Source organism: Eurosta solidaginis, chromosome 4 (assembly GCF_040869045.1).
Source record: "Eurosta solidaginis isolate ZX-2024a chromosome 4, ASM4086904v1, whole genome shotgun sequence".
Classification (NCBI taxonomy): Eukaryota; Metazoa; Arthropoda; class Insecta; order Diptera; family Tephritidae; genus Eurosta; species Eurosta solidaginis.
Genome location: NC_090322.1, coordinates 115,737,645 through 115,764,867, shown reverse-complemented (window position 1 = coordinate 115,764,867; position 27,223 = coordinate 115,737,645). Strand labels below are relative to the sequence as shown.

The 27,223-nt window shown below is 37.5% G+C and overlaps 1 protein-coding gene across 2 annotated transcripts in view; it reads right to left on the bottom strand.

Moving 5' to 3' along the window:
• The window catches only part of LOC137250184 (synaptic vesicle glycoprotein 2A-like), a 209,862-nt gene that overhangs the window by 171,875 nt on the left and 10,764 nt on the right, over positions 1-27,223 (bottom strand). The gene's annotated exons all lie outside the window — the stretch shown is intronic.

Sequence of the window (27,223 nt, the reverse complement as noted above, 5' to 3'; positions counted from 1 at the left end):
GTTCCGCTTACTCCAAACTGGAAAAAGAAGCGGTGAAGATGGGTTTGATGGTGAATGAGGACAAAACGAAGTACCTGCTGTCATCGAGCAAAGAGTCAGCGCATATGCGCCTTGCCAACTACGCTACTGTTGGCAGCCATAATTTCGAAATAGTAAAAGACTTGGTTTATTTGGCATTAACACTAACAACAACGTCAGCTCCAGCAAAGAATCACTCTTGCCAATAAATGCTACTTTTGACTAGGCAGGCAATTGAAAATAAAGTCCGCTCTCAGCAGACGAAAATCATACTCTCGTACAGTATATGGCGCAGAAGCATTGACCATGACAACATCAGATGAAGCGGCTCTGGGATTGTTCGAGAGAAAAGTTATTCGAAAGATTTGTGGACCTCTACGCATTGGCGATGGCGAGTACCGAAGAAGATTTAATGATGAGCTGTACTAGCTTAACGCAGACATCAACATAGTCCAGCGAATTAAAACGCAGCGGCTGCGCTAGGCCATATTATGCGAATGAAAGATGACGCTCCGGCTAAAAAAGTGTTTCTATCGGAACTCGCCTATGGAAGCATAGGCAGAGGGCAGACCCCACTCCGCTGGAAGGACCAGGTGGAAAACGATTTAATCTCCCTTGGTGTCACCAATTGGCGCCAGTTGGCAGAGAGAAGAAGCGACTGGCGCACCTTGTTGGAGGGCCATAACCGTTTAAACGGTTAAGCGCCAATTAAGTTAGTAAGGCTTCAGTTTTAATGTTGTATTTTTGTTGCTGTGCGCACAGTTTGTTTTCCATATTCTATTATCACAGCGAATTGCGTTCTGGATTGTTGATCGTGATACTGCAGTGTATCTAAAGATGCTAGTTCAGTGTTGCTTCTTTGTGCTAATACGCTCTTTTCCCTGTCTATTACCATTATTATTTAACACATTTTTATTCACTTGATTTGTGTACACCGATCTAGCTTCACCGATATTTTATTACCGCTATATTTTAATCTTACTAATATGTCGTGCATATACGAAAATTGCCAAATAAAAAGCGAAACTCAGGCCTACGTGGAATGCTGGCTATGCGACGAACTTGCCCACGTAAAGTGTGCTAGTTTGACATGTAGGACGTTGAACTATTTAAATTGTTTACAGTTTCCCGAAATAGCTTTTCTGAAATTGGGAAAGATATTTCCATATTTAATGAAAAAGTCAAAAAATAATAATCATTATTCAAGTCCTTCAATTGTTTGGACGACCTACCGCAAGGTTCAAATAAAGCAAATAGAAATTCTAAACGTAAACGACTTTGAATATTCAAACCAAATTTCGAATCAATATCCAAATGTGTTACAACAAAGCTCCCCAATAGGAAAAATCTCAAGCTTCCAAATATTCTACCTGGGTCGGGATAAATACCTACCACGGAAAAAATCTATTTTTGATTCTAGATTCAATATTGATACCACCGTAGAAGATCTGAATTATTACATTATTTCTAAAGTTAAAGCAGAGGACAAAACAATTAGAAAATTTAATTTCAACTATCGGCGAAATTTTTCCTCTTTTAGAATTTATGTAGGCCCAAAAAATTATGAAGCACTTCTAAATAGTTCGGTTTGGCCGTCTGGAGCTTTTGTCCGCGAATTTGAATACAAGCCGAGTAGGAATTCTAATAAAATAGCCTCAATACCTCGTCTGAACATCAAGTCAAAAAACTAAAAAAGACCTTACTGTGTATTACCAGAATGTAAGAGGTCTCAATACAAACTAACCGACCTTTATTTAAAAACGTTACGTTTTGACTATAAGGAGGAGTAACTGCTCCTTCCATTAAATCGGCTGAGCTGACACGTATCCGCATCCAGTTAGGAAACAATCATATATACTTAGCTGTCTGTTACACTGCCCTCTTCTGATATTTCAGTGTACATGCAACTCACCTCTTTGATTTCTTGGTATATCTTTGATGGAAGCATCGTACAAGTTTCATCCAAAATTGGATATAATGATTTTCTGGACGATATGACAAATATCTACCTTAACCAGATTAAACTTATTCCCAACAATTTTGGAAGAATTCTACATTTAACATACGTTGACGACACATTTAAATTTTCTTTGAGCCGTTGTGATCATCTGGTCTCATCAGAAGACGCTTACCATCCTTCTATAGAGATAGTGTACGAAATTATAAAAAACGTTAAAGACTGCAGTACTACTGTGTGCTTCAGACATTTGGTTTGACTTAAATTTTGCCAAAGCCAACTTTAAAAAATTAAACCGAGAAGTAACTAAATTCACGTGGCCTGAATATAGTGGAGATATAGAGGCAAACGTCTCGCATTTTAATAATACCATTTACAGCCTATTTGAAAAGTATTGTAACGAATTTATTGCAATTCGCCTTATTTGCAAGCTTCTGCCAACGTTCGTATCGCTAAATTGTTGAATAAATAACTCCAATATTGAATAATGGAAAAATGGCCTTTATTAAAGTACTTCACAATAACACTTATACTTTGCAACGAATACCTTGCTTAATAACCAAACTGACTATACTGCTATTGCTCGCTAGATAGCGTCTTAATCGAAACTGCTTGATAGCTCAAATCAAACTGAATTCCAGCGCCTCTACATTTGCTGCCTTTTATACTATCTGATTTCATCGTTCGCATCTTCTAGGCACTTCCATTTCCAGAATCTACTAGATGCCATCAGCTCTCAAACTTCTCAGCTGTAACTACAATTGCACGATTTTATAGCTTCTCTCATTGCATACTTTCAGGAGTATCTCAGATATATGCATGTGTTTGTGCATTGATTCTCCGCTGCTCGTATACGTATATGGTACATATGTGTAGACGCAATTATTGTTTTGTTTATGTAGATACATAATGATCGATCTATGGATGTGCATGATATCACTGTTTAGCATCGGCTTAGAGATAGCAGCACCCCTTAGTTTTGCTAATATTCGTAACAGTATGTTCGTAGTAGCCGAAGCTCATATTGTAACGCGTAAATGTTGCCTTCGCATTTAAATACGTTAACAGCGTCAGATACAACTGGTACAATCCTTGCGTTGGTCTCATTCGTCTGCTACCTATCTCTCACTCCATTTGGGCAGTCAATCGACTCATATAAATAACTTAATTTAGATATAAGATAGATAGATAAAAGCTATGCTTAGTATAAGCTGTAAGAAGAAATAAATAAATACTTACTTAATTGGCGCTTAACCGTCTAAACGGTTATGGCCGTCCAACAAGACGCGCCAGTCGCTCCTTCGCTCCGCCAACCGGCACCAATTGGTCACACCAAGGGAGTTTAAAATCGTTTTCCACCTGGGTCTTCCAACGGAGTGGGGGCCGCCCTCTACCTCTGCTTCCATAGGCAGGTTCCGATAGAAACACTTTCTTGGCCGGAGCATCATCTTTCATTCGCATAACATGGCCTAGCCAGCGCAGTCGCTACGTTTTGATTCGCTGGACTATGTGGATGTCTCCGTAGAGCTCGTACAGCTCATCATTAAATCGGTCCTCGCCATCGCCAGCGCATAGAGGTCCATAAATCTTTCGAAGAACTTTTCTCTCGAACACTCGCAAAGCCGCTTCATCTGCTGTTGTCATGGTCCATGCCTCTGCCCAATATAGCAGGGCGGGTACGATAAGTGACTTGTAGGGTATGATTTTCGTTCGCCGAGATAGGACTTTACTTTTCAATTGCCTACCTAGTCCAAAGTGGCATTTATTGGCAAGATTGTTTCTTCGCTGGATTTCAGTGCTGATGCTGTTTCTAGTGTTGATGCTGGTTCCCAAATAAACAAAGTCTTTTACTATTTCGAAATTATGGCTGCCAACAGTAGCGTGGTTGCCAAGGCGCGTATGCGCTGACTCTTTGCTCGATAACAGCAGGTACTTCGTTTTGTCCTCATTCATCATCAAGCCCATCTTTACCGCTTCTTTTTCCAGTTTGGAGTAAGCAGAGCTAACAGCGCGGGTGTTTAGGCCGATGATATCAATGTCATCAGCATATGCCAGTAATTAATTGCACGCTTTTATAGAATATTGTTCCAGTGCGGTTAAGTTCTGCAGCTAGTATAATTTTCTCCAGCATCAAATTAAAGAAATCGCACAATAGGGGGTCACCCTGTCTGAAACCTCGTTTAGTTGCGAACGGCTCGGATAGGTCCTTACCAATTCTGACTGGGCTGATGGTGTTGCTCAACGTCATTTTGCACAGCCGTATAAGTTTTGCGGGGAAACCAAATTCAGACATAGCGGCATATAGGCAGCTCATTTTCGTGCTGTCGAAGGCGGCTTTAAAATCGACGAAGAGGTGATATGTGTCGATTCTCTTTTCACGGGTTTTATCCATGATTTGGCGCATTGTGGAAATCTGATCGATGGTAGATTTATCAGGTCTGAAGCCGTACTGATAAGGTCCAATCAGCCGGTTCACGGTGGGCTTCAATCTTTCGCACAATACATTTGAAATGACCTTATATGCGATATTAAGAGGGCTGATTCCACGATAGTTGGTGCATTTTTCAGTATCCCCCTTCTTGTGGACTGGGCAAAGAACACTTAAATTCCAATTGTCGGGCATGCACTCGTCCGTCCATATTTTGCTAAGAAGCTGCTGCATGCGCCTTACCAACTCCTCGCCGCCGTACTTGAATAGCTCCGCAGGCAATCCATCAGCGCCCACGGCCTTGTTGTTTTTCAATCTGGTTATTGCTATTCTAACTTCGTCATAATCGGGCGGGGGGACATATATTCCATAATCATCGATTGCGGGATCGGGTTCGTCATCTCTGCGCGGTGGATCGCTGCCTCCATTTAGAATAGCAGAGAAGTTTTCCCTCCATAATCTAAGCACTCTCTGGACATCAGTTACAAGGTCGCCGTTTTCGTTCCTACAGGAGTTTGCCCCGGTCTTAAAACCTTCCGTCTGTCGCCGTCAAGCTCCTCGCAATCACGCCTTTCTGCTTCTGCTTTTTTCTTCCTGAAAAGGCGTCTCGCTTCCTTTTTCAACTCACGATAGCGTTCACACACTCCTCTTGTTGTTCTCGTTTTTAACGTAGCCCTTGTAGGCAGCTTCTTTTCTTTCGATTGCAACGCGGCATTCTTCATCGTACCAGTTGTTTCTTCGTGGCCGCCGGTAACCAATTTTTTCCTCGGCGGCAGTGCAAAGTGCTTTGGAGATATGCTCCCACTGCTCCTGTATTCCTTCAGGCTGAGTTGTGCTCTCAGAGAGCAGGTGGTATGAGGCTCTATTTAACTTGTTTAAGTCCTATTGAAATGCTTGGAATTGTATTTATGATTAAATTACTAAATGGCTGGGTCTCTAGCTCAATCCTGTTGAGCGAGGTAAACTTCAATGTCTCTTCCCGACTTTCAAGATATTTTAAACCTCTCTTTCTAAAACAACGTGGACAAATTTTGAATTAAATGAGCCCTGTTTGTGTCAGAATTACAACTCCCACTCTAGCAAATTTAATGTTTCGGACTCGCTTTTTTGCATTAAAAAATCTGTTATTTTCTATCTTAATAGCAACTAATTGCATTCATTAACATATTCAATCCAATTTCTACTAATTCTATCAATAATCTGTATGTATATGAATTCTTTATACGGCATTTACTTTCCTTAGCTGATAAGGTTTCCTCTGGAGTTTTATATTTAGACGGTTAGCAAACCACTGCCTTACAACGACTAGGCATGAACAGAATTAGTCCGGTTTCATTGGACCACTTGAGGGCAGTGCGCTGTCACAACGTCCATTTAAAAAAAATACTAATATCAAAGATATTTCCCCTCTGCTGATTTTGAAGCTTTCATTGTCTTGCCTTTTTATAGTAGCCGTTCTTAAAAATAGGGCTCTGCAACTTCTTCAAGGAAAACAAAATTTGGAGTGCTTTCGTTTGCAATCTTGTTGCCACGCGAGGTGCGAAAAGCTATTCCTTCACTTTGAAATCCTAAAACATGTGCCACTAAAATTAAATGCCCCGATCACATTTCAGAGTTTAAAAATAGCCTTCTGGGCTTGAAATTTTGGATTACCTTAAAGCGGGAAACTGCATTTTCTTGAACAAATTAATCTCATTGAAAACTCTCAGCTACGTCTGTTCAAAATTAATGTTTACCATATGAGCTCGGGTAAAACTGACCTCAAAGTTCCTCACTTTAGCTCGTTTGCTTTTGGAAGACTATTTTCTGTCAGCGCAATACGAACATGGAACTCTACTGCTGCCATAAGAGGGGGTCTTAACAAAACAAATTTTAAATCATCAAAATACGCTTACTTTAATAAGTAATTTTACTCACTATCTTATTCGCTTAACAATCTGCCCTTAAACTTTAAGTAACTAATATTTATAATTATTACTAATTTTGTACTTATATCGACAGTCACAAAAATACTCGAATTTTTTTTAAACCTGTACTCTAATCTAGGGTTTTGTACTATAAAAGATAAATATCTTGTTATACTAATGTTATTTTGAAATAAAATTGAAACGTTCAGGAACACAGATGTTATTGGAGATTAGTTAATGAACACAGAATTATTTTACTTACCAGTCTGTTCAATATACACCTTTTTATTTAATTTGCTTTTCGCAATTTCTGGTAATTTCCAGAGAACTTAATTTCAACAATTAAAACATTTTCATTGCGCTCCAAGAAATTAGTGTGTGAACATGCAACATTGCGTGGTAGGACATAAGGATGGAACTTTTTGGTTTTAATTTTAAACCACTCATTAGGCTAAAATTTATACTCAAATATATAAAAAATGTATCCCCCTGTTAGGTCAGAATTGAAGACTTTTAGGTTTTTATTGCAAATGACTTATTTTAAAAAATGTTTTTTCAATTTCTGGGCTAAAATTTAAACCGAAATACACTGAAAATTGAGATTATCCTCTAATGATTTATAGTATAGCCAAAAAAAGTTTGGAAACGCGGTACAGGTAAAACTTTTTAGCTTTCATTTTAAACTTTTCATCGAAAATTATATTTTTGAAGTGTATGGACTGTAACCAAGACATCTTAGAAATTGATAAAAAAATTTAGTGGTTTTGAAAGTAGTATAAAAAAGCTTAAAATCAGCAGTAAGCTTTGCTAGGTTTATGAAAAATAAAAACTACAAGAATGTCTAAGCGTATGCGTAATATGTAATATTGCTATATGAACTGAGTGGTATGAGAATGAGAGCGTAAGGGTGCGCTTACCTAGCCACCAATAAGCCGAAAAATTGCAACCGGCCGGGCTGGTGCTAAAATTGCAACCGATTATCGGCCGGCAGCTTTTTTTATTACATTTTACTTTTTCGCAAAAATACGCTTGCGTTTATGCTTTTATGTGCTTATCCCATAAAGGATGCCTGTTTTGCACACAATTTATTAATTTTTCAGTCCATCGCAAAAATAATTAATTTTTCACAGTAAATGCACGCAATTTAACAAAGAGAATCGGACGATAAAATTGAACATGTGCGAATTTATCGGCAGTGGAAAACGACAAAGGCCGATAACAATTCGGTGATCGGTTGAAATGTACACACGCTCATCTAAATACATTTGTCTATTTTTATCAGATGATTACGACCGGTATCGGGCGATCAAACTCGGTGGTTGTGTAAGCATACCCTAAGTATAGTCACAAAACTGTATCATAATGTGGGAACAAGGTACGTGGTGAAGTTGATATGAGCGAAATCGTACAGCAACTCAGGGAAAACCTGCAAACTACATTTAAATTAACGTCTGCGGGCATATTCACAATTTTTGCGTGTGCAAGCGCTCTAAGCGACGTATACACTGCCGTTTTATTGAAAATAAAGAACCAAAGAAAACATGAGCAAATGCGTGACTTTTATTACTGATGCAAAAAGCGTTTACAAAAACAAAGCACGTCGTGAGTTATTCAGGTTTTAGTTGAAATTAGCTTCCTTTGAGGTTTTGTTGGCTGTAACATCTTTGCACATTATTTGGTTTTATTAATATAAAGTGCAAATAAAGAAAAAAAATTAAATATTTAATATAATAAAATAAAATTTAAAAAATCAAATAAAATAAAAGAAAAAAATATATCGAATTTAATTAAACCAAATCGATTTTCAAACAACGAGTTAGCCGTTTTTTATCAAAAATTTTTGGATTTATCATCTAAAAGTTATCGATAGCTTATCGATTTGCTATCGTATATGTACAAATTTCTTATCGCAGTCTTATCGAAAAGTGATCGAGTCATTATCGAAAAACTATCGATTACTCAATTAAATGTTAGCGATACATTTTAAAAAGGATATTAACTTGTATTAGGAAACATAAATTTATTATCAGAGTGTTACTAGTGTTTGTTATCGGCTTTTTATGAAAAAGTTACCGATTTCATTATCAAATATATCTGGATTTATTATCGAAAATTTATCGATTTCTTATCGGAGTGTTACCAGTTTCTTATCGTCATGTTAACGGCCACTCATCGGTTTATTATGATACAGATACCAATAAAACTTTAATATACAAAATAAGTACTTGGCGCGATTTATCTAGGCCGAGCTTTGGCAGGACTAAATGTTTATATGCCGACTCCGAACGACAACTGCAAGGCAGATGAATTTTCACTAAGAAGCTTTTCATGGCAGAAATACACTCGGAGTGTTTGCCAAATCCCTTACGATAGGCGACCCCGATTAGAAAAACTTGTTTCTACCCACCACGGGGGTACTTTGACAAGCCGATAAAAAACCAATAAGAAGCCTATGCCTTGGCAATTACAAACCGATAAGTCGACGATAATTATTAATTATCGATATTAAGCCGATTATAAAGCCATGTGGGTTATTATCATTAAGAAGCCGACGAAGCTCTTTTCAAAAAGCCAGGGAAAACTTCTTTCTGGCAAAGTTAACTCTGTTGCAGGTGACCTCTAGTTAACTTTAAAAAAATTTGTTTCAGGACACACATCTGCATATTTCCATTGACAAATATTTATAAACGTTAAACAATATCTGAGTTGACAAATGTAGACTGCAGATACGGTACGGACTCAACAGATTATTTTTAAAAATTTTTAGTTGAATAAGTATGTTACCAAAAGCTTTTTAGCCTTCAAACTGATTTCTTCTGATTCAATGAACATCAATTCACCAATTAAATGGAATCTCCCAAAAACTAGCTTGTAAGAGGCAATTTTGTCTCCAAGTGCACTTATTGATTAATCAATAACAGAAAGAAAAGCTTCCATGTGAAATATGGCTCTAACTGAAAGTTGTACCGCCGACGTTTGAGAGCCGATCGAACTCGATCAGACTCATAGTCGCTGGTCTCCAAAAACTTTTTAGTAGCCTCTTCTTATGTATCCAATGCATCTCTTTTTGGTTCTACCATCATAACGAAGAAGTCAGAGTATTAAAGACATCACCTAATGATTTCAGGCCAATCAGTCTCTCGTCGTTTTTTCTTAAGACGTTTGAGCGGTTGATTGACCTGTACCTACGGGAAAGGATACCTCGGGGGTTACTTTCGGCTTCACAGCCTGCGCACTGCAAGGGGAGATTGACGGAAACGGCTCTCCATTCGATTGTAAAGCAAATAGAGGGGACCCTAGAATACAAAGAGTATGCTCTGGGTGCCTTTTTAGACATCGAGGGGACTTTTAACAATGTCTTACCGGGGGCAATCGAAAGGGCTCTGGTGGGTTTAGGAGTCGAGGCGGCTCTGGTTGAATTTATTAGAAAACTTCAATGCGGCACAATTGTCGCAGCGGAGTGGGGAGGGGCCATAATTAAGAGGAAGGTGTGCAGGGGCACGCCACAGGGGGGTGTCCTATCTCCTCTCCTCTGGGTTTTGGTAGGTAAAGAGCTTCTTGTGGAGCTGGAAGCCAATGTTTGTCGGGTGTTTGCCTATGCAGGAGGGGCCATAATTAAGAGGAAGGTGTGCAGGGGCACACCACAGGGGGTGTCCTATCTCCTCTCCTCTGGGTTGTGGTAGTCAACGAGCTTCTTGTGGAGCTGGAAGCCAATGGTTGTCGGGTGGTTGCCTATGCAGATGACCTCGCTATCCGTCAGAGGCAAATTTATGGGTACCGTGCGCGATGTTCTGCAGGGCTACCTGGATACTGTGGCTAGGTGAGCTGAATCATATGGATTGGCGGTCAACCCGGGAAAAACGGAATTGGTTCTTTTTACAAGGAAATATAAGATGCCCGATTTCAGAACTCCCTCGATTGGAGGGGTACCGTTGGTACTTTCTGATAGGGTTAAATATTTGGGGATTGTTTTGGACAAGAAACTGTCCTGGAGACCCAATTTGGAAGATCGGGCCAGGAAGGCCGCCATTGCCTTGTACTTCTGCAGAGGGGCTATCGGAAAGAGATGGAGACTCTCGCCAGGAATAGTACACTGGCTTTATGAGATGGTGGTCAAACCGATTCTGCTATATGGGGTGCTGGTCTGGTGGAAAGCACTGGACACGACGAGCATCTCCAAAATGTTAGTGTCAGTGCAACGGACGGCGCTGATCGGTATCAGTGGCGTTCTCAGAACAACACCTACCTTGGCACTGAACATCATGCTTAACATATACCCAGTAGATATTGCGGGAAAGGCGGCCGCGGAAAGATCGTTGGTCAGGCTTCGTGATACGGGATATGGGCTTTCTGACCGCGGACACTCTAGCCTTCTTACCAGTTTCGACTTTATCCCGGACAGAACGGACTATTGTATGCCGATATCTGCTCCCTATACAACCTTCACCTTAGTCCTTCCACCGAGAGAGGAGTGGGGAAGAGGAATTATCTGGGGCATGGGACCGGTTAACTTGTTCACGGATGGGTCGAAGCTGGATGGAAAGGTTGGTGGGGAGGTCTTTTGTCAAGAGCTAAATATAAGCCGCAAGTTTAAGTTGGCTGATCACTGCAGTGTATTATAAGCGGATGTTGCTGCGATTAATGGTGCGGTGTATGTTATGCTATCCAGTGCTACTACGGTTAGGGAATTTAACATCTAATCTGATAGCCAAGCGGCTATCAAGGCCTTGAGCTCAACTACAGTGCAATCGAGGGTGGTCTGGGAGTGCCTAACCTCGCTTGCGATTGCGTCGAATTATTTTACAATTAAGATTATCATAGTGATATCCCGGGTAACTGCCAAGCGGAACTATTAGCCTACATCGGTACAACTGAACCGGATGAAGATGGCTGTAGGGATTTCGGGATCCCGCTGGCCACCTGTGGATTGCTCGATTCAACTCAGCAAACGTTGGGCGGACACCACGTCTTGCAGAGTAGCAAGATCTTTCTGGCCGAAAATGGATGGCAGGAGGTCTGCTGAAATATTTGGGTTCACTAAGGCTCACCTATCAATGGTCATTGGGGTTTTGACAGGGCATTGTCGCATGGGTATCCATGCGGTGCGTCTCAATATACTGGAAACTCAATCCTGCTGCAGATGTATGGAGGATGATGAGGTGGGATCACCAAATCACTTTATGCTTGATTGCCCTGCTTTTGACAGAACTAGGCGAAAGTACTTCGGTCGCGACTCCCTTGGATCTCCCGAGGATTTATCCAAAGTTGAGATCGATATCATTCGGAACTTTGTCGTTGCTACCCAACGATTCTCTAAGTAACTAGATCTAATTCACCGTTATTTTTGGTGTATGTGGTGTCACAACGGACCTTCGTGTTGTCCAAGTGAGCTATCCTTATCAGGGCAGCTACCACCTAACCTAACCTAACCTATTAAAGACATTTCGTAGGGTGATCGCAGGACATTGAACAGATATTATGGTTGAATCATATCTTGGAAGTGTGTCATGCCAAAAAGCAACGTATAAATTTGTTTCGAGAGATTATATTTTCTTTGCTAGTCTCTGTACTTGATTTCTAAATACGTATTTCTGTTTAGCGATATCCCGAATCGTGGTCACAGAGTTTTTTTAATGAGTATGATCCAACTTTAGTTGCTCATTAATATCTCGCATTTCATCGTTGAACTCGTAGAAAACACAAAAGGTTTTTCTCGAAAATTTAAAAAAGCAATACATGGGAGCATGTGCTAGCTGCTGCTTTATCTGCTAGATTTGTAGAATGTCTCATGCATGGAATATAATCTACGCTATTAGTAACCATGTATTTATCCGTGTGCCGTTGGATGAAAGCAAGAAAACGTCCGATTGTATTGAGCCATTCCATGTATCTGATAGTTACAGTCAGTTGATCAATGTGAGCTACATCGGGTAGTGAATTAAGAGAAATTAATTATAACTTTTTTTTGACGTACTGTGTATGGTTGCCAGACGTCCCCACTTTCGGGGATTTGTCCCCGACTTCGACGATTTGTCCCAGTGTCCCCGCTTATACTCTAAATGTCCCCGCTTTTACGATAGCATTTTAGATATAATTTCAGTTTACGATTGTAGGGTTCTTATTATTTTTATTTAACTTTGTATTTTAGTTACTTTGAACTTTGTAATTTTTAAATGTATTATCAATATTTTAATTTTCAATATTGATTTTTCAATTTTCAAAAATTTTCATGATGGTGAAAAATTTAGAAAGAATTAGACGCATACATTGCGTATTGAAAAATATCATACATTTAGGCGTATTAATATAGTTCAAAGTTTTTATAAATTAAAACGTGGTTTAAATTACTACATTGGCCATCTGCCTAATTATATATTTAACGGTTTATGTCGCGTATGTGCTGGAAATTGCAAAAATATATGTAAGTGCATCAAACAACGTTGATTTCAAATATCTAATCAACAAAATATGAACATTTTGGTGAAACACTCGGACACGTACAATTGAACAATTTCGCCATTATCTGCCTTTGCATCACAGTTTTGCTCGCTGCAGCTGGCCAAACAATTGAAAATATATTTACAAAATACAAACTATTAAAACTGCAATTCAAAAATTAAAAAAAAAAAACAACAAAACAAACTTCAAAAAGCAAATTCCTAACAAAATGTGCGACGATGTTGAGGAAATCGACGAGTTTATTTGCGAAATCAGTGTTATAAAGCGAAAAAAAAATATTTATAATAGAGTACTATCCCAACCAACTGAAGACTTATCAGTGTAAACAATAAATTATATATAATTTATAAAAATAAAAATACAAGATACATACAAAAAAAAAACAAAAAATACGCGATATAGCGCAGCATCCAAGAAAATATCACAATCAATATTAAACGAATTTCGTATATCGTTACCCGAACGTTTACCTCATATAGAACCAATATCTAATGCAGAAAGGCAGATTCGTCAAGAAGATTCATTAATTCCAACTCAGTACAAATATTTGTGACATCGTACGAAGTCCCTTCAAGACCGTATATCCTGATTGAACGTGTGTCAAAAAGAATTTGTAGAATAATGTGCAGTTTTTTAAGCTGATCCGAACCACTACTTCTGTTGCTCTTAGATGTGTATAATTGTACCATTTATCATTAAATGTGATGCTCAGTAACAACAACAACAACAAAATTAACAAGGTAACTCATCAATATTGTATCAGCCAACTATATTGAGGACACGCAATATCAACAAAGCCATTGCATTAGCAGCAACAAACTGAATATTCACAGCAAGTATTTTGGTGAACAGTTATATTTATATTATATGTGTTTATGTAGTTATACTAATACATAGATATATTATTATTATTATTGTAAACTCTCTCTTTATAGAATTAATAGTTTATTTTACTGTTTTGGTAGTGAACTCTCTTTTCATTTAATTCAATATGATTCGTTCACCACAACATAATAAACAAACATTTACATTTACTAACAATTTAAACAGCACTTTGATAGATTTACCAAATGACACTTCTCAACAACAAATTACAAATCCATATGTAAATGTTACTCAAAATGAAATTACAAATCCATATGCAAATATTACTCAAAATGAAGTTTTGTCAGTTTCAGTAAAACTTCCACAATTTTGGACTAATTGTCCGGAAGCATGGTTTATACATGCTGAAACACCAAAAGCACCAAAAATATAACCCAAGAGAATACCAAATACGAACACATTATAACAGCACTTCCACAAGAAGTAATAGTAACAATTTTAGATTTTATCCAAAATCCTCCCCTTACTAACAAGTTTAGTGAACTTAAAAAAGTTTTGATAGAAAGACATTCGCTTAGTGAAAATTCAAAGCTAGACAAAATTTTAAGTGATTCAGAAATGGGTGATCGAAAGCCCTCTGAGTTTTATCGGTCATTAATTTTGTTAGCGGGTTCAAATTTTAGTGAAAATATTTTAAAGAGAATTTGGTTGAGAAAGCTTCAAAAAATTTAAATGTCATTTTGGCTAGCTCAAGTTGTGATAATATTAATGAGTTAACAAAATTAGCAGATAACATTTTTGAAGTTATGAATGAAAACGAAGTTTTCTCAGTAAATACAAATACAGATTCAAAAGTTCAAAATTCTGTTGTTGAAAATCTAGTTAAAACCACCTCTTTGATGTGTGAAAATTTTCTGAAACTTTCTTTGGAGTTAGTTGAAATTAAAACAGAAATGTATCGGAATCAATCTAGGTCGCGTTCTAATTCTAGGAACAATTTTAGAAATTCATTTAGGCGTCGTTCTAACTTGCGTAATAATCCAAATTGGTTATGTAGATTTCACTACAAATTTGGAAATAATGCTAGAAGTTGTGAACAACCTTGTTCTTATAACAAAAACAAAGATTCAACAAACTAAGTTCTTCCGTTGTTGCAGCGACGAACAACGGAAATTTAGAATTTTCGGCACGTAGCTTATTTATTTTTGATAGAGAAAACAAAGAAAATTTTTTAATTGATAGTGGAGCAGAAATTTCGGTATTACCCGCATCTAAATTTCCTCATACGAAACGTTCAGACATAATTTTCACTGCAGCTAATGGCTCAACAATTGCCACTTACGGGAAAAGGCTTTTAAACTTAAATTTGGGTTTAAGACGTGAATTTCCCTTTACATTTTTGATTGCGGATATAGCCAAGCCAATAATTGGTGCTGATTTTCTTTGTAAATATGGTCTTCTTATAGACATTAAACATAAATGTTTAGTAGATCCATTAACCAATCTCTCAGTTAACACAGTATCCTACTTTTGTGATATTCCATTACCTAAATTATTTGTGGTTGATAATAAATTTACAAAATTATTAAAAGAGTTTCCGTTACTTATTTCAGAGCTAGATTATACTAAACATGTTAAACATACAACAGTACATCGACTTGTAACGGAAGGTAGTCTTCCATTTTCTAAGCCCAGGCGCTTAGATCCGGTAAAATACAAAGTCGCGAAAACTGAGTTTGATTTCTAAGTTAAAACAGGCATTTGCCGGCCTTCAAATTCTTCAGTAGCATCACCACTTCACCTTGTACCTAAAAAAGAGTTGAATGATTGGCGTCCATGTGGTGATTTTAGAAGATTGAATATTGTAACTGTTCCCGATCGTTGTCCCTTACCTCACATTCAAGATTTTAATATGAACCTTCGTAATAAAAATATATAATTAGATTTAGTTAGGGCATATCGCCAAATTCCTATGGCTGAAGAAGATATTTATAAAACTGCTATTACAACTCCTTTCGGTATGTTTGAATTCATGAGAATGCCTTTCGGACTTAGAAATTCTGCACAATTCTTTCAAAGATTCATAAATGAAGTAGTAGGTGACTTAGGTTTTGTATGTGCTTACATCGACGGCTTACTTATTGCAAGTAAAGACGAAGAACAACATTTAAAAGATTTACGTATCCTTTTTCAACGCCTTACAGAGTACGGTTTAAACATTAAACCAAGTAAATGTACTTTTGGTGTAACCAATATAGATTTTTTAGGACATAACATTTCTGGAACAGGTATTCGACCTTCTGATGAAAAGGTATCAGCCATTCACAATTTCGAACGTCCAAAATCAGTTAAGCAGGCACAGAAATTTATTGGTATGGTAAATTATTATCATAGATACATTCCAAAACTAGCAGAATTTACAAACCAAATGTATGATCTAATTAACAAAGTAAGTAAGAAACGCGACAAAACTTTGGTATGGGACGAGAATTCGAATGAAGCTTTTGAATGCATTAATGATAAATTTGCATCTTAAAAAAAAAAAATAAATGTAAGGTGCGATAACCTCCGAAGAGATCTAAGGCCGAGCTTCTCTTCCAATTTGCGTCGTGATCCTCTTGATTTTCCCTACAAATTGGCCGGACGGGACCTACATGTTTTATGTCAACTCCGAACGGTATCTGCAAGGCAGATAAGTTTTCACTGAGAGCTTTTCATGGCAGAAATACACCCGGGGCGCTTGCCAAACACTGCCGAGGGGCGACTCCGCTTAGAAAAATTGTCTTCTAATTGAAAAACCTTATTTCTAAAATTTTGATGTTGCTTTGCCCGGGGTGCGAACCCAAGGCATACGGTGTGGTAGGCGGAGCACGCTACCATCACACCACGGTGGTTGCATCTACGATACTGTTAAATCATTTTAACAAAGATGCTAAATTATCTGTAACAGTAGATGCATCTAACACAGCGATTCGGGGCGTTATACAACAAAATTACAATAATAAAATTGAACCCATTGCATTCTTTTCTAAAAAACTTTCTCCAACTGAAATTAAATATAGTGCTTTTGATGGGGAGTTATTGACGATTTACTTAAATATAAAACATTTTAGATATCTTTTGGAAGGACGACAATTTACAGTTTATACGGACCATAAACCTTTGACTACTGCTTTAAATTCAAAAACAGACCGAAGTCCTAGACAAACGAGACACTTTGAATTTATAGCACAATTTACTGATGGCATAAAATACATTAAGGGAGAATCCAATGTTGTAGCAGATACGCTATCTAGAGCTTTTGAGGTTAATGCAATATATAATACAGAACTGAATTTTAAAATTTTACAAACTGAACAACAAAAAGATGATGACTTAAATCAACTTGTATCTGATTCTCAATATCTAAATTTAAAACTAATTAGTACTCCCATTTTAAATTTTAATATTTGGTGTGAAATTTCAGGAGAAACTTCTAGGCCAATTGTACCGAGTAATTTGCGAAAGACAGTATTTGATATTTTACATGGAATAGCACATCCGGGCACAAGAGCTACACGACGGCTCGTAGTTAAAAAATATTATTGGCCTAATATGAATAAGGATATTAATATTTGGTCAAAAGAGTCTTAATTGTCAAAAGTCTAAAGTTTATCGTCATACAAAATCCCCTGTTGTCAAAATTCAAATTCCCAAGAATAGATTTGAACACATCCATTTAGATATAGTTGGACCTTTACCTATTTTAAAAGGACATCGTTATATTTTAACGATTATTGAAAGATTTACCCGTTGGCCTGAGGCATATGCATTAAAAGATATTTCAGCAACTACAATTGCAAATAAGTTTTTTAGAGAATATATTTCTCGGTTTGGAGTTCCGTTAAAGATAACAACTGATCAAGGTAGCCAATTTGCATCGAAATTGTTTTCAGAGTTAACTAAATTACTTGGTAGTCACCAAATTACAACATCCGCATATCACCCTCAAGGAAATGGTATGGTTGAAAGGTTTCATAGACAATTAAAGACTACTATAATAGCTAGAGAGGACACAAATTATTGGTATGACGAGTTACCTGTCATATTACTTGGTTTGCGATCTATTTACAAAGAAGATATTTCAGCTAAACCAGCGGAAATGGTGTTCGGTCAGAATTTACGTTTGCCAGGGGAACTTTTTGTGCCATCAGCTAAAAATTTCTCATCAACTGAAGTTTTAAGTAATTTACGTGAACATTTTCGAAATGTTAGATCAAATTTAAGTCATCATAAAGTTGCTGATACTGGAATTTACGTTCCAAAAGATCTTCAAACTTGTAAATTTGCATTTGTTCGGGTCATTAATAAACATTCATTACAACAACCATATGAAGGACCTTGCAAAATTGTGGAAAAAGGTCAAGAATGTTTTAAACTTGAAATAGATAATAATATTAAAACTATTCCTATTGATAGATTAAAGCCTGCAATAATTGAAACAACAGACACAAACAACACCAAGAATTTACATAAAAAGAAAGTTACATTCAATTTGCTTAATGATAAATTTTTTTGAAGGGGGAGTAATGTAGGGTTCTTATTATTTTTATTTAACTTTGTATTTAAGTTACTTTGAACTTTGTAATTTTAAAAAGTCTTTATCAATATTTTAATTTTCAATACTGATTTTTCAATTTTCAAAAATTTTCATGATGGTGAAAAATTTAGAAAGGATTAGACGCATACATTGCGTATTGAAAATTATCATACATTTAGGCGTATTAATAAATATAGTTCAAAGTTTTTATAAATTAAAACGTGGTTTAAATTACTACAACGATGATCTCCTATCAAAAGTGGATGAACGACAAAAATCGAATTTTATTCCATTAGCTGTAAGGACGAATGGCGGCCACCGTGGTGTGATGGTAGCGTGCTCCGCCTACCACACCGAAGATCCTGGGTTCGCGCCCCGGGCAAAGCAGCATCAAAATTTTAGAAATAAGGTTTTTCAATTAGAAGAAAATTTTTTCTAAGCGGGATCGCCCCTCGGCAGTGTTTGGCAAGCACTCCGAGTGTATTTCTGCCATGAAAAGCTCTCAGTGAAAACTCATCTGCCTTGCAGATGCCGTTCGAAGTCGGCATAAAACAAGTAGGTCCCGTCCCGCCAATTTGTAGGAAAAATTAAAAAGGAGCACGACGCAAATTGGAAGAGAAGCTCGGCTTAAAATCTCTTCGGAGGTTATCGCGCCTTACATTTGTTTTTTTTATTTATGTAAGAACGAATTTGGCACAATTAAGAAAAGATGGAAAGGACCATGCTTGCGACGAATTTTTGGCAAAAATCGATATTGTTTATTGTGAAACATTAGAATATCTGAAACTTTAGACGCCAGTATTTTCGGAATTCAGAGTTTTCAAATGGTTGGATTTGAAAACAGATCAAAACTTGCAATATAGTGAAGTAGACCATCCCTCTTTTATTTGCTTGAAAAAAAAAAGTGACCATCAATGATTCTTTGTTACATGATCGAATAGTAAATTTGAGAAACAAACAAAATGGCTGCTTTTCGTTCAGCTAATAAAGATCTCGAAGGATATTCGGAAGTGCTAAAAATTGCTCAATTTTTCTATTCGATACCATGTAACAATGCGAACTGCGAAAGAATTTTCTCCTTAATGAGCTCGCAATGCACAAAAGAAAGAAATCGTTTGTCTGTTGAAAATGTTGGGCACATCCTTTGAGTCAAGTTTAATTTTTCAGATTTTACATATATCGAATTCCAAAAAACTTTAACCCTTCCTGAGAATACTGCACTTTTGAAAAATATTAGCAATTCCCAGAAATATGTCGGGAAGTGCTGACAGAAAAAGAGTACCATATTCCTGAAATTAGAAGTAAGAAAAAAGCATGCATAAATAATTATCTGTAATAAACCACATGTTTTGCGAATTGCTAAATTATTTACAATATTCCCCTACCCTTTATAAATATTTTTGCAGTTGTCTGAGTGCAATTGCCCGTCTTCGACTGCGTTTAGAAGGTTAAACTTGGTCAAACTTTTTACTATTGAAATTTGATTACTTTTTTTGTTGGAAGTGTCCCCGATTCATATCTCGGGCATCTTGTAACCATAGTATTGTGGGCCCCTTGAATGTGGTGCCCGAGCCGCGGCCCGTCGGCTATGCCCTAGACCCAGCCCTACTGTATACATATTCACATATAATCCCAAAATCACATCATAATGCCGTGCAATTATGATGTCATTGCCATTGCACTTTGTGTGTAAGTATTTTATTAATATGTTATTTAGGTATACGAAATTCTGCTGATAAAAGCTTAAGATACTCGTGTTCATTGACGTTGTATATGTTCAAGTTAAGTTTTGCATGACATTCATCAATATTTAGTGATATAACAACTATGGCCAATGATGAAGACGAGGTGTTTTGACTTAAATTTTTAATATTAGAACATCGTTCATAGCTCGATCCAGGTATTGCGTATTATATAGAAAAAATAATTAGTCACCAAAACCGTATCATTACAATATAGGTACATACATACATTGCAGAGACAGTTTTCATATAGCTGATTGCTTAAATAAAATATTATTTTCGAAAAACCCTGCAATTTTAACACCATACTCCATATTAACATGTAGAGGGTTATACTTAGTTTGGTTCAATTAACTTCATAACACTAAATTAATACATTTTAACGTTTTAGCCGAGGTATCGATCATAAAACAGTTAGGGGCGTTATTCCATGTACGCTTAAAATTGCTGTCATAGATGTCGTAGTCTACAAACTGGGAGATAGTCACTCAAATCTACGGATTACCCAACTACTGGTTTAATGACTGCCTCCGAACTGACGCTAATCGGATGCAGAGCGGGACAGTTGGTAGCCACACTCGTACGAAGAGTTCTTAAGTCTTAGATACAAGTATTTAATCTAGGTAATCAAAGTCTGCGACTATTTCAGAACCACCTACGGCTGAACCAGCTAACAACGCGTGCAAAAGGTCTGTGCACTTGCCATTGCGTAGGACATGAAAATGTCAAAAAAGTCATTTGATAGTACTGGTCTGTCCCTTAAAGCGAAAATTCTGCACTACATCGGAAACAGTGCAATTCGCTGCAGGGTACTTCACATTTACATAACTTGTTATCGTTCTGATCAGCGCTTAACGGGAAATGTTGATCGAATCAGGAATTTGTAACGAAAATTGGGATCTTAATAGGAATTTGTATTTAGCTAGAAATAACTAACGTAACGATAAAGGCGTAATGATAAACAATCCAGCGCTCACAAATTGTCCTTGTAGTGAATTCTCTGGGATATAAAATGACCTCGCTCTTCCGAAATGCTCCTGCAAAATTTTAAAGTATGTATGTATTTTAGAAACAAGTTTTTCTCAGCGGTGTCCTCCCATTGTAAAGGTCTACAAGTAGGATATCATTGTGAATCAAACTAAGTGTGATATCTTCTGCATAGACGTCAAAATTCCAAAATGATTGGATCACCTGATTTGTAGTTGACTATCGCTGTCACATTCTGTATCTCTTTCTATCACCCGATGAAGATAGTCGGCCCTATGCGCCGCCATATTGAACACCCTGTCAAAACGCTAAAAAGTAGCCATATTGAACATCCTGTCAGGCAGTTGACAGATAAGATATCACACTTAGTTTGATTCACAATGTAGGATATGTAGCAGCACGCAAATACATAGCCACGCTCACCTGATAAAATGCTTGTTCTTGTTCGTTTTTTTTGTGGATGCTATTTGACACTGTTGAACTTCTTAGGTCCAAGAAAAGTGTAGTAGCCGCTAACGAAAACTGCGTAAAATTTTTATTGTAAAATTACAAAGAAATATCCTTATTTACTTTCAAACGAGCACTTAATTACATCTCTCTTTAAAATCCATATGTTTTGGACAATTTTAATTAACAAATTGTGATACTTTATTACCGGGGACGATTGCTAAAGCACAACCAAAATCGTCGTGGAAGGTATTAATAGACGCGCTTTTGCCTCGCTTGCAATAATTCGAATACTTTTTCGCCTTTGGACTATTGATAACAGGACAAAACGCGTCTCTTCATTTCTCTTTCCACATTTTTGGACGGGTTATTGCAGCCGACCTCGGTTTCAAACTGTTTTTCGCGGAGAACTTTTGAACGGGTAGAAAAACTTAGCACCCGTGTTTGTATTCTTGATACTGGAATAACTAGGCGTCCTCAGATACCCCAATTCAAGACTTTTGTATAATTTTCTTTAGGACACATATAGGTGCACTATATTTTCATACTAAATTCGTTCAAAAAAATGTATCATCACATCAACCCATATCTGATATTCCGGTCCTTTTTTTGTTTCCCTGCGTAGCTTTCCACGACAGCAACCCTGGTAATTTTGACACTTCGTTCAGTGTCAAACGCATGTTCCACGCAGGTTCCACTGAGTTCCACAATAGTTTGACACTAACCGTCCTATGGTCGCCCTTCGGCAGTGTTTTGCAAGCACTCCGAGTGTCATTGTGAATGATAACTAAGTGTGATATCTTATCTGTCAACTGCCCGACAGGATGTTCAATATGGCTACTTTTTAGCGTTTTGACAGGGTGTTCAATATGGTGGCGCCTATCTTCAGCGGGTGATAGAAAGAGATACAGAATGAGACAGCGATAGTCAATTACAAATCAGGTGATCCAATCACTTTGGAATTTTGACGTCTATGCAGAAGATATCACACTTAGTTATCATTCACAATGCCGAGTGTATTTCTGCCATGGAAAGCTTCTCAGTGAAAACTCGTCTGCTTTGCAGATGCCGTTCTAAGTCGGCATAAAACAAGTAGGTCCCGTCCCGAAAATTTGTATGAAAGAATAAAAGCAGCAAATTGGAAGAGAAGCTCGGAGATTATCAGGCCTTACATTTATTTTTATTTATAGTATGTATGTAACATAATTTTACATACATAAATACAAGTAGTCAGGTTGACCGGTGATTCTTTTGATGGACTTTTGGAGATATACTATTTGCCGCCTATGTGGTATCTGTAATCAATGATTTATATTGACTAAAAATTTCGCTGTTCCAGAACTTTAGAAATGAAACACAATTTCGGCTTGTTAAAATCGTGACTCTCCATGGAAATAACTTTTTACTGAAGATTTTTTATGACAAGATTCACAAGCTGAGACAATAGCCGTGTTGTTCTTACACCCGTATACGTTTACGTTTGCGCGTAAAAAAACGTCTATCCTCGCTTAGATATGCTTAGGAGACCTATTTAGCGGCAGTGGTTACATAACTATCTACAGAACGGGGTGTACCTACAATCGGAGACACAACCCTCTGGTGGCCAAAATGTATAACATATAGCTGAATCGGTTGCGACGTATAGTGGACACACACAATTTTTAGAGGTGAAACATAGCATTATTGTTGAGGTGAAGCATAGACACATATTTCAGTTACATCTAAGTATAATGAGTTTTGAAATTTAGTATGACAAATTTTATGCGCAGCAATTTCAGAGGTGTATTTAAAGTTTGACGCTTAGCAGTCCATATAAAATTTAAGCGTAAAAGTCTACAGATGTAAAAAAACACAGCTAATGTTCAATACGATTAAACTGTCAGTCTAATTGTCTACCGCGGCGGCCACCGTGGTGTGATGGTAGTGTGCTCCGCCTAGCATACCGAATGCTCTGGGTCCACGCCCCTGGAAAAGCAACATCAAAATTTTAGAAATAAGGCTTTTCAATTAGAAGAAAATTTTTCTAAGCGGGGTCGCCCTTGGCAAGCACTCCACACAGTTTTCAACTGTGAAAAATATTAGAAAAGTATCAACAAATGGGAAAAATAATTTTACTTGCAAAGTGTGAAAGCACCCTTGCTTGCAACAAAAGTTGGGAGTTGGCTACTTTTTCATGTCAGATGGCGCCAGTGTCGCTCAATCTGCCATTCTCCATAAAAATGCGTGCAATGTACTCATAATGCATAAGATTGGGTTAAACGCATCTATATGAAAAACTGCTTATATGACGGGGCTTTAACAAATAGGGTAAAGTTGGCGGATGAATATTTATGTATTTTTAAGGGGTTTCCTTTATTTCTGATTTTTATTATGAACCGGCAACTTTCACAATTGTTTACATTTACTTGAAAAAGTTCAGCATTATGGTTGATATTATATTGCAAAAAAATGTTTGCTGATTTCGCGCTACTGGCTGAGGAGTTGAAGAAATTGAAAGGATTTAAAGCGGAGTCATTGGTGCCGTTTGTCGTATCGCTGTAGTCGTATCCCTAACATAATCAGCTGTTTATCGTTACGACGGTAACCAAAAACCAGTTGGTGGGCTACGATACGGTTACGACCTTAAGCTGGAGACATTGGTGCTTTATCGGTAACCGGATCGGTAACCTTTTAACAGCTGATTCGACCAACCTTATGAGAATCAATGCAATCGATTATTGGTGCCGCTAAGGTCGTAACCGAATCGTAGCCAACCAATTGGGTTTTGGTTTACCGTCGTAACGATAAACAGCTGATTACGTTAGGGATACGGATACAGCGATACGACATACGGCACCAATGACTCCAGCTTTAGGGGCACCAATAATCGATTGCATTGATTCCCATAAGGTTGGTCGAATCAGCTGTTATAAGGTTACCGATACGATTACCGATAAAGCATCAATGTCTGCAGCTTTAAAGAGAAGAATCTTGCACGACTGCACGAATGTTATGGTACCGGTTGGTATTACTCAGTACTCAGTTCACTTTAATACAATCTAAGAAGTATTTCTTTTTAGTTTCATAGCTAGTTTTAGAATAAATAAAATAAATTTCGTTACGAAATGACTTTGTTTCATTTATTAACGTTGATTATCGTAACGAAATGATATCGGTTCGTTGGTTAAGCATGCCTGAAAGAAACTACTTAGTTATCAACTTTTTTATATTAAACTTGAAGATGCATTTCAATTCTTTTCGCTATATTCATTTTCACGGAATCATACTGACCTAATTGTTATAAAGAAGTCTGGCAGACGAAACGATCGTTCGCTTCGAGATACACAAAGGAACTCTCTCTCCCCCTTTCCACTTTCTAGACCATTCCCTCTTTTTTGTTCACCATTTCTCCTTTTTATTCTTGTGCATTCCCTATTCAATTTAACTCCTATTTAAATCTATCGCAATCACATTCTTTTTTATCCTTCATTTCTTCTTCTTATTCTTGTCCATCCCCCATTTGCACCCAAAATTACTATTTTTCTAACACCCTTATGTTTATTTGTAAGATTTTGACCCACTTCAAATGGGAACATTTAATTTAGACCTTGTACAATTATTAAAGACCGAAAACAATGCAATTATTTCATGGTAGGGTGACATAAGGTCAATGGACACAAGACCAATTGACCTTATGACCACTTAAAATGGTCAAAAGATTACTTTTAACTTTGCGGACGTATTAAGGACCGATGACAATAAAATAATTTGATGGTGAGGTGGCCTAAATTCACCAGACATAAGGTCAATTGACACTTCTAATGGCATTAAGGTCAGTCGCAGGTTTATACATGTATCAAGGACCAATAACAATGCAATAATTTAATGCCGGAGTGACATATAGTCAACGGACAAAATGTCAATTGACATCATGACCACTTAAAATTGCCATAAGATCAATTGAAACATTGCACACGTATCAAGGGCCGATGCAATAACTTTATGGTGAAGTGACATAAGGTCAATGGGCATCTGAAGTGGATATAAGGCTAACTGACTTTCCAAAATTTGGTGTATTGGCCATTTATAGAATTTCCGTTCGACTATGTGACTATTTCAGGGAAAAGGCCATAACCATGTTTTTAATGAATTGAGACCAGCACAAAAACAAGAACTAAAAATTTAAAATAAATAATAGTTAGAAAAAACTAAAAAATCACTTTTTTATAGCTAACCGAACTAAAAATTAGAAATTAATTTTTAATCACAAATAGTTTATGTTATAGTAGGCGAAGGTCGAATAATTGACCATAAGTAATTACCATAAAATAACTTTACTTATAATAAAATTTAAGTTATCAACAAAATAATTTAATTCAGAATAAAAAGCTTGCGGTTCTTGATATATTAAATGTTACAATTATTCTACTTTGCAACTATCTATAAGAAAATAGTTATGCAAATAGTGTAAAATGAATCCCACCCTTCTTACTCTGAATTTATTTGTTCTGTTGGCCCACTTGCAGAACGGCAAGTCCGTAAAGTGCCAATTTTGAATAGCGGTTTTCCTAAATGGGTAAAAATCTCAATTTTTGAGGATGTAATCGGTCGATGTATCGCTACTGCCTCAGTGCTGTCTAACGAGGCGCCAGCCTTTGCCAGTTCATCCGCTTTTTCATTGCCGTCTGTGACCCGGTACACATGTGAGAGTAATGGTCGCTGAGTTTGCTGCATTGCGCAGGTTTCCCTTACAGTTATCGACGGCGTAAGAGAATCGACGGCCTTAGAGAACGCATGTGGTGAGTTCAGCGCCATTAGCGCTGCTTGCCATTCTTTGAATATGCATACCTCTCGACCATTTACAGGCTTCTCCAACAGAAAGCAACAGGATTTCTCTTGCTTAGTGGCGCTGCTTGAAAGATACTAGCTGAGTTTGGAAGACGGATTGAGAGTGCGACTTCGAGGTGTTCGGCGAATATCCCGGCAACAACCCCGCAGTCCATTTTGGACGTGTCAGTGTATAGCGAGGTGACACCCTCCTTATATACCATGTCGGCTGATCAATCCGTTCTGGAGGATATCCTACGTCAACGCCTTCTTAGGATTCCGCTGTGTCCATACTGCATCCCTCTTCTGTATCCAGACTCCCTGAGTCTGATGACAGAAGTAGTAGCTTTAAGGCGTATGTTTGGCTCCAGTTACTCCTACACAGGATGCCCGTTGTACTTTGTTTAGTTTTCCAATGTTGTATTGCTTGTCCAGGGCCGGCTACCAAAATATCGCTTGGTACGATAGAATGGGTCTTATGACTGCTGTGTAAAGCCACATCGTAAGTTTTGGTCTCAGGCCCTGCTACTGCTAACTATTCTCTTGCACGAGTAGTAGGCGATGTACGCCTTCCTTACTCTTCTCTCAATATTGACTTTCCAGTTGTCTATTTCGACTCCAAAGTACCTACTTAACCCTAGTTGATACCGAAAGCTCTTTACTGAAGGCAGGCGGAAATTGGTTCTGTTGCTGAAGAGTATAAGTTCTGTCTTGCTGGGTTAACATTAAGGCAGATCGATGCCGTCCAGATATATAGCCTGTTAAGCGCCCACTGAATAATTTCCCTTAACGTTGTAGGAAAAACTCCTAGGACAGCGGTTACAACGTTGCCCATATACTCTGCTACATTTATGCAATTTTTATCAAGTTCGAGTAATATCTCGTTCCGTGCTACAACCTAAACCACCCTGGGGTGTTCCTCTTCCCACGTTCGAGGCAATTTGGAGGGCTTTAACGGTAGCGCTGGTTTATATATTATTGAATACACCCTATATGTCTAGGAAGGCAGCTAGGGTGTAATGTTTGTAATGGAGTGATTTTTCTATAGGGCCAATGTTGTATCAAAGT